This window comes from Octopus bimaculoides, chromosome 14 (assembly GCF_046866305.1).
Source record: "Octopus bimaculoides isolate indiv1 chromosome 14, ASM4686630v1, whole genome shotgun sequence".
In the NCBI taxonomy this organism is placed as follows: Eukaryota; Metazoa; Mollusca; class Cephalopoda; order Octopoda; family Octopodidae; genus Octopus; species Octopus bimaculoides.
This window is the reverse complement of record NC_142941.1, coordinates 34,362,003-34,371,364: the sequence shown is the minus strand read 5'-3', so window position 1 is coordinate 34,371,364 and position 9,362 is coordinate 34,362,003. Positions and strand designations below refer to the sequence as shown.

The 9,362-nt window shown below is 37.5% G+C and overlaps 1 protein-coding gene across 2 annotated transcripts in view; it reads left to right on the top strand.

Annotated features, from left to right (window-relative positions):
- The first annotated feature begins 313 nt into the window (after nt 1-313).
- The window catches only part of LOC106869385 (protocadherin beta-15), a 29,996-nt gene continuing 20,947 nt past the window's right edge, over nt 314-9,362 (top strand). Inside the window, exon 1 of one of the 2 annotated variants that reach the window (XM_089362679.1) lies at nt 314-543. The gene's annotated coding sequence lies outside the window, so the exon portion shown is untranslated. The remainder of the gene's footprint in view (nt 544-9,362) is intronic. The other variant, XM_089362680.1, reaches the window with a different exon arrangement.

Genomic DNA, 9,362 nt, shown 5'->3' with positions numbered 1-9,362 from the left:
GAGTATATATATATATATACTCATCCATTTTCTTTTTCTTCTTTCATATATATATATATATATATATATATATATATATATATATATATATATATATATATATATATTATACGTGTGTGTGTGTGCGCGTGTGTGTGAGTATGTGTGTGTGTGTGTATGTGTGTGCGTGTGTGTGTGTGTGCGTGTGTGGTATGATGTGTGTGCAGAGAAATAAACAGCGGCAAGCAGGTGTGTGTTGGTGTGGTTACAGATAGCAGAAATGACAGCAGCGTCACCGCCAACAGCCAGCAACAGCAGCAACAGCAGCAACAGCAGCAGCAGCGGCAGCTGGGCACATGTTGTGTATAGAGGCATGACAACAGCGTTATTAAAGCCTCACAACAAATATTTTCAGTTGGATCTAACAAGTAATTATACAGACAAAACAGCGTGAAAAGTGTGCGCGCGTGTGTGTGTGCCTGTGTGTGTGTGTGTGAGTCTGTGCACATGTGTTCGGTTTCTATGTGGAATGAGAAAGAGAGGAAGAAGTATTAACAGTCGAAGGTAAGTGGTGTTTATTTCATGGCATACGTAACTATATGCAAGAGCACGCATATACGCATATTGATGAATGTAGAATCGCAAACACTCTCATACACACTAAGACAATCACACACACACACATACACGGGCATGTATGTATATATATATATATATATATATATATATATATATATATATATATATATATATATATATATATATATATATAGTCTTTTATTTGTTTTAGTCACTTCACTGCAGCCATGCTGGAGCACCGTTTTTTAGTCGAGCAAATCGACCCCAGGACTTATTCTTTGTAAGCCTAGTACTTATTTTATCAGTCTCTCTTGCCGAACCGCTAAGTTACGGGGACGTAAACACAGCAACATCGACAGGGTTCTTTCAGTTTCCGTCTTCCAAATCCATTCACAAGGCTGAACCCGGTACCTTGTCGTTGGTAAGCAAGCTACTTTCTACATAGCCACTCCTGCGCCTACACGGCCAACATATATGTGTGTGTGCGCGTGCGTGTGTGTATCTATATGAATGTCTGTGAGTGCATACTGATATAGACTAAAGGTCAAAACACAAAGATACCTCTTAGTATACACAACTATATGCATTTATCTATGCGTGAGTGTGTTGCACGCACACACACACACACACACACAAGGTACACGAACATTTGTGCATGTATATACTTGTACAAAGAACCGAAAGAAATTATTCGGTTTATCATTCTAGATGTTAACTAGCTTTATAGACAGAAACTAACTATATATATATATAATATATAAATATATGCATACATATAAGTACATACCTACATATATATGTATATATGCATGCATATATGTGGGTACAGGACATTAAAAAAACGTGAACAAAATGAGAAACGAGAACGTAAAAAACAAAAACATAGAAAAGGAACTTCTTTTTAACAACCAAACAGAGAAACGAGACAGACAACATATATATGTATGTGTGTGTGTGTGTGTGTGTGTGTGTGTGTGTGTGTGTGTGTGTGTGTATATATATATATATATATATATATATATATATGTATATATATATAGGTGTTATATTTTCCGCTTGTTTTCATTTTATTTGATCCTGAGTATATATATATATATATGTGTATATATATATATATATATATATATATATATATATATATATATATATATATATATATATATATATATATACACATATATATATATATATATATATATACACATATATATATATATATATATATATATACATATATATATATATATATATATATATATATATATATATATATATATATATATATGTATATATATACCCCAAAAAAACGATTTACCAGTTTGCTCTCAGTTGGGTATTCAAAATACGTTATTCAGAAGTTAACATAAATCCAATTAAGTTCATATTCAATAGTAATTTGAGAAATATTCCGTTGGATAATTCTGAAAATATTTCCTTAACCATTTATAAATACTGACAATAATAAAAATAAGGATTAGTCCGAAGTAGCAATAGTATTACCTGTAATTCTATAATTACATACCACCAATTAAGACCGACACATGTTTCAATTACACTAATTAATAATCGTTGCAAATGCAACCCTATTAAAAAAAAACCTGAAGACACTGCACCGTTTTATACTTGGGTTGCTATTGCAACGATTACTAATCGGTGCAATTGAAACATGTGTTGGTCATCAAAGACAGTATATAATTACTGAATTAAAGGTAATGCTATTGCTTCTTCGAAGTAATCCGTAGTTTCAATATTGTCAAATATATGTAAACATATAGATACATATACATACATCATATATAAGAACGTAGAAAGAAGAAGTATTATTAGACTTAAAGAAACGTTAGTAATGGAATGAATTTATTCAATTTAAACCCTTCAAATCATTACCCTTTCATAGCTGCACTGAAGCCAGTAAAAGAATAAGGGGCATATAGAATTTTATGTATACATACATGCGCACATACAGACGCGTGCGCGCACAATACGCACTCACAGTATGCACACACATAGACACACAAACACATATAGTTACATTTGGGTTAACAACCGATAGAAGAATTAATTTTCTGAAACAGAATATGTATGTGTTTGCGCGCGTGTGTGTAGTATATTTTATCATGTTATATCATTTTATATGTATTTATGTTATATCATTATATATATATATATATATATATATATATATATATATATATATATATATATTATATAATGTTCCATCATATTGTGTACATATATATATATATCTGTGTGCGTGCTCGCGCGCTTGCGTGTGTGTGTGTGTAAATACAACGACATTTACTCGTGAACGGATACGCACACACACACACAAACACAAACTCACAGACACACACACACACACACATACACACACACGCGTGAGCACAGTGTCCTCCGTTGGTGACTGCTCACCATGCATCACTATATCTGCACAGGTCTGGGCAAAATTATTTGAAGAAGTCAGTTAAATATGCATGCAATTCTTTCTTGTACCGATCAAAGACCCCTGGGTTTAACCAATCACCACAAATTTCCTTTTTCGATGCACACACAAGCTGTTCCACTAATACACTGACAGAGCTTGGTACTTTATTAATCGACCTCCAAAGTGAACGGATGAATACGAAAGTTGAGCTTGACGGGATTTCAAATCATAGGGTAGACAGTTGGAATAATATACAGCGGGGTAGAGGCGTCGATATGTGGTAAGAAGTTTGCTGTCCAGCCACATGGTTCCGGGTTCAGTCTCACTGCGTGGTACATTGGACAACATTATTTTTCTATAGCCGCGGGCCGGCCAAAATCCTGTGAGTAGGTTTGGTAGAAGGAAACTGAAAGAAGCCCGTTGTATATATATATACAACGTGTTTTCTGTTTGCCACTTAATTCTTCCGCATCACAAATTTTATTTAATTTGCTTTGTGAGAAGAGCTATTCTAACAACGCGTCCTGCCCTAACTCTTCGAAACGCTTAGTTTGGAATAGAGGCAGCTGATGAAGGAAATGTTCTCTATGTGGTTTGTCTGTTTTCCTGTGTGTTCCTAACGTTGTCCGAAAAAAAGTTTGTTTTCCGTGCTCTGTTTATATTGTCGTTTTTCATTTTGTCCACGTTTTTTTGTGACGTCCTGTACTCAGATATGCATCAGCAATTACCGAACTGAACAGCACCGCATAATACCAAAGATCCGGTCTTCTCTACCTCGAATAAGTACTGAAACAGTTTGGGTTTCAAAGGACTTCAACTGTTCAACATTCTGTCAAACAACGCCAGAGATTTGCGATGTGGAGATGGGGAGATCTTCAAAAAAGCATCTGGACAAATTTCTTTCTGCAATCCCAGACGAAGACACATCGGTGCAGGGGTATAAAGTAGAGTGGATCCGTCCGACTCTCTTCTTCACCAAAAAACAGTACAGAAAGGAGACCCAAATACACTGACAGGCGATGCTCTAGCATGGCCTCAGTCTTTGGCTGAAACCAGGTCGATAAAATAAAGTATCAGTCACGAAGTGGGGTTGACTTAAATTACAAAGAACTTTCCTCAAATATGTGACCTTGTATCTACATTTGAAACAATTAATATCTGTAATCCATGTTCCATTGTTATTATTCTTTTCACTTTTAATAGTGGACCGCGAAGATTCTAAACTCTTATCACTTAAAAACTATTCTCTTTGCTTTTCTTTTCATTTTCTCATACTTTATTTCTTTTAACATATTCTGTGTATTCTAATTCACTAAATATAATAGTTATATAATAAAATAATTGTATTACATAATCAGGTTAACATTTTAACTTTGTTATTACGAGGGTCGGCTGAAAAATTCTCCAGGAATGCGACCAAATGAGGTTTCTTTTTCAACTTAGCCCCCATCCTTTGCGGTCCACATACTTCTTCCAGTTAGTGTTGCAGTGCTTGAATTCCATTGGTGAAGAAGCTTTCATCCGGTAGGTCAAAAAGTCATCAACAGCAGATATCACGTCATCACCACTGCGATACTGGATCCCAGCCAAATGTTTTTGTTTTTGGTTTTTCTTTTTTCATGTTGGGGAACAGAAAATAGTCAGACGGAGCCAAATCATGAGATTATGGGTGGGGGTTGATCAGCCAGTTCAAAACCAGTCTCGCAGAGCAACCACTAAACCAAGGACCTGTGCGCTGGAGCATTTTCCTGGTGAAACAAAAACCTCTTTCGTCAGTTTTCCTGAGCGTTTGGTTTCCATAGACTTCCATAACTACCTCAGCAAATTAGCATAGCACTCTCCATTGATGGTGTGACCTTTTTGATGATCGGCAATAAACACAATGCCTTTCGCATCCTAGAAAACTGAGCCCATTACCTTTCCTGCAGATGAAGCGACCATGGCCTTCTCTGGAGCAGGTGATGAGGGGTGTTTCCACTGCATGGATTGTCCCTTTGTCTCAAAGTGATGAAGCCAACACTCATCCTGTGTTAGGAAATGTTCAAGGAAACCAACCAGATCTATCTGAAACAATGTCAGATATTCTCGTAATGTGATCAACATGTTGCACTTTTGATCAGGTCTCAGAAGACATGGTACCCACCGAGCAGGTATCTTCATCATGCTAAGTTCATTGTGCAGAACATTTTCAACTCTCTCACGGGGTATGCTAATAGCTTTGACTATCTGATTTGTAGCCAATTGTATGTCATCCATCACCATGTGGTGAATACGATAAATGTTTACTTCAATGGTGGCAGCTGCAAGACGTTGGGTCATCTTCAAGACTCTCCCTTTCCCTCCTAAATCCAGCTTCCCACTTTCCTAGTATGATTCAAAATACATCGTAAGCAATAACATTGACAGTAGCACCCACCACATTCCCTACGCTCGAACACACCAAATAATCTGGGCTTGACTCGTCACACATCTTACTTATCGTACCACATAATTCTCCTCCTGTTTTGTGAGTCATGACTTACCAAACGAATCAACCAATCAGAATTTACCAGAAAGCATCAGTGTTTTATCATCTCAAATGCATATAAAAATCACCACTCTCATACGAGTATTAGGCGTCTAGGCACAGCCGTTTTGGCGCAACATATTTGACGTCACTGATTCAACACTGACTATTTGACATCAGATTCTTTTAATGTTTTCCTTAATGTTTCTTTCGCTTCAATGTTACTTTCGATCATTCTCTCTCTCTCTCTCTCACACACACACACACACACACACACACACACACACACACACACCCTCTCTCGCTCTATCTATCCATCTCTATCTCCCTTTCTCTTTCCACCTCTTTCTCCCATCTCTTTCGCTCTTTCTTACTTTCTCTATGTATGTGAGCATCTAGTTATGTTTATATATATGTGCACCGGCTCTCTCACTCTCTCTCTTCCTCACTCTCTCGCTTACTTTCTCTATCTGTATGTCTATATTTCTGCTCAAGCGTGTTCTGCATGTGTGTGTGTATGCGCTCGTGCGGGTGTGTGTGTGTGTGTGTGTGTGTGTGTGTGCGCGCGCGTGTGGTGTGTGTGTGTGTGTGTGTGTGTGTGTGTGTGCGCTCGTGCGGTGTGTGTGTGTGTGTGTGTTTAACTCCAGTGACAAAACATACTATCGCTAAAACAGGTTGAATGTCCTGTTAGCCACACCAAATAATCAGTATCCAAACAACTGCGCCAAATCGCCCCATACTGCGCTAATACATCTGGTTCGTGTTTGCATTGGTAGATACCATTTTCTAAATTTTAGCTTTTGTTTGTTTATTTATATGTTTTGGTCTTGTTATGCCCTCATCAGCAAAAAAAAAAGCCGACTACATTGAATTGCCGAAGTAGTGGTGTGAATATATACCTAATTGAAGCAGTATTTGATTAAAATAGCTATCTCTTTATCATACTTAATGTATACACACTGTCGATAGACCGGTTACTGCTGTATTTGTTCGGAAAATTAATCTAAATAACATCTTTTATGTATCTGCTGCACACACAAAAAACAAAATAACATGAGACAACAGAAATTCGTTCCAGGAGCAGCCAGCTGGAGCATCAGATGCATTTCGGTCTTTCTTGGGGTCTTTTTAATGGCAGGTAGTCGCAACCAGCAACATGTGCGGATGAGAGTTCATCGTCTGTGATATAGCGAAAAAATAAATAAAAATATTCACTGGCGTTGTAGATAGCCGCCCGGCTGATTTAACATCCGGTATACTGAACAATTGTATTGGATATTGTTGTTCTTGTGCTTGTCATTGTTGTTATTGCTGTTTTTTTTTATTGTTGTGGTTATTGTTATTGTTAATGCTATTGTTGGTGGCGGTTTTGTTGTTGTTGTTGTTATCGTATTGTTATTTTTTTATTTTTTTATTTTTGTTTCATTCATTTGACTGCGGTTATGCTGGTTATGTCTTTTAGTCGAAGAAATCGCCTCCAGAATTTATTCTTTGCAAGCTCGGTACTTATTCTATCGGTCTGTTTTGCCGAACCGCCACATTATGGGAACGTAAACGCACCAACATCTTTTGTCAAGCAATGGTGCTGGAGACAAGCACAGACACAAAGACACAGACATAAATTTATACATATATGTATGTATGTATATATATATATATATATATATATATATATATATATATATATATATATATATATATATATATATATACATAATACACACACACACACACATATATATACATTGGAGGAAAAGGACATCAAAAACCAAGACAGGACAAGTATCTCGAGCTGTCGATGCCTATTCACCTTTGAAAGCTTATATAATTTCAAGTGAAATAAATTTATTGATTTACAAAATTAGAAATATTGCATTTCAAAATCTCTCTGACAGACTTATATAGTAGCAGCACGATAAAGTGATGGTTTGTCGCCAACTTAATGTGGCAGTCCCCAGCTAGCAAGCCAAGCTACTCCAGACTGATGAAGAGCAATGACTCTGAAACTAGTCTCTGGATGCTGGCTTTGCTGGGTGGAGGTACTTATCTCCCCTGTTTGAAAACTTAAGGATACAGCACGTTTGTGTCACATAGACAACTGGAAACAATGTTTCCTGGGGCTAAATATTAGTAGCATTCCTCCCTTTCCTGGGACTGCCACATTAAGTTGGCAACAAACCATCACTTCATCGTGCTGCTTCTGTATAAGTCTCTCTGAGACATTTAGAAATACAATATTTCTAATATATATGCGACGGGCTTCTTTCAGTTTCCCCTCGGCAAAATCCATTCACAAGGCGTTGGTTGGCCTGAGGCTATAGTAGAAAACAACTGCCCATGGTGTCACGCAATGGGACTGAATCCAGAGTCATTTGGTTGGGAAGCAAGCCTCTTAGCTCACAGCCACGCCTATTGATTTTGTTGTTGTCGCTATTGTTTTCGTTCTTTAGTAGTTTTTTGTTGTATATGCTATTGCCATTTTTTATGTGGTTTATATTGTTATTGTTCTTGTCGCTTAAGTTATTGTTGCTGTTGTTGTTGTTGTTGTTGTTGTTGTTGTTGTTGTTGTTTTTGTTGTTGTTGTTGTTTTTGTTTTTGTTCCTCTTGCTGTCCATCCCGTTTTGCTTTCATTATCGTTTCTGCTATTATTATTGGCATTATTACCGCCACCTTAGCCAAGGCAGAGATATTCTTTTCAGCCGTGTTTGTTTGTTTGTTTGTTTGTTTGTTTGTTTGTTTGTTTGTTTGTTTGTTTGCCTCAGGACAAGACATCTCAAGAACCACTGGATGGATTCGGATGAAACTTTCAGGAATGTTTGACCTCGTGATTGGCTCGAACCGATTAGATTTTAGTATCGATCCGGTATCGGACAAGGATTCTGGATTATTTTCCTTGATTTTTAAATTAATTTTTGAGAGAGGTCGGGTTCATTTTTAATATCCCCGTTTGTGAGAACAGTCGACTTTATTTCAGTATACTCTCATTAAAAAAAAAAACATCTCTGGCTAATCGTTGAGAGGGCGTTGGTGTTGCCTTGGCGAAGGTTTGCGCTCTCTGAGTGCTCTTGTTGTTTTTATTACTGGTTCAAATTCCGCTGAGGTCGACTTTACTTTTCATCCTCTAGGGGTCGATAAAATAAGTACCAGTTGAACACTGATGACAATGTAATCGACTCAGCCCCTCCCACCAAAGTTGCCGCCCTTGTGGTAAAATTCGAAATCATTATTGTTCTTATTACTGTTGTTGTTGTTGTTGTTGTTGTTGTTGTTGTTGTTGTTGTTGTTGTTGTTGTTGTTATACCGGATGCTGAAACAGCCGGGCGGCTATCAGCAACACCAGTGAATTTTTCTATTTATTTTTTCCTATATCAGAGACCATGAACCCTCGTCCGCGCATGTTGCTGGCTGCGAGTTCACGTCATTGAAAAGGCCCCAAGAAAGTACCGAAATGCATCTGGTGCTCCAACTGGCTGCTGCTGCTGGGACGAATATTTGTCGTCTCTGATATTTACTATGTTTCTTTTTGTGTTTTTGTTGTTACTCTTTTACTCTTTTACTCTTTTACTCTTTTACTTGTTTCAGTCATTTGACTGCGGCTATGCTGGAGCACCACCTTTAGTCGAGCAAATCGACCCCGGGACTTATTCTTTGTAAGCCTAGTACCTATTCTATCAGGCACTTTTGCCGAACCGCTAAGTTACGGGCACGTAAACACACCAGCATCGGTTGTCAAGCGATGTTGGGGGGACAAACACAGACACACAAACATATACACACACATACATATATACGACGGGCTTCTTTCAGTTTCCGTCTACCATATCCACTCACAAGGCTTTGGTCTGCCCGAGGCTATACTAGAAGACACTTGCC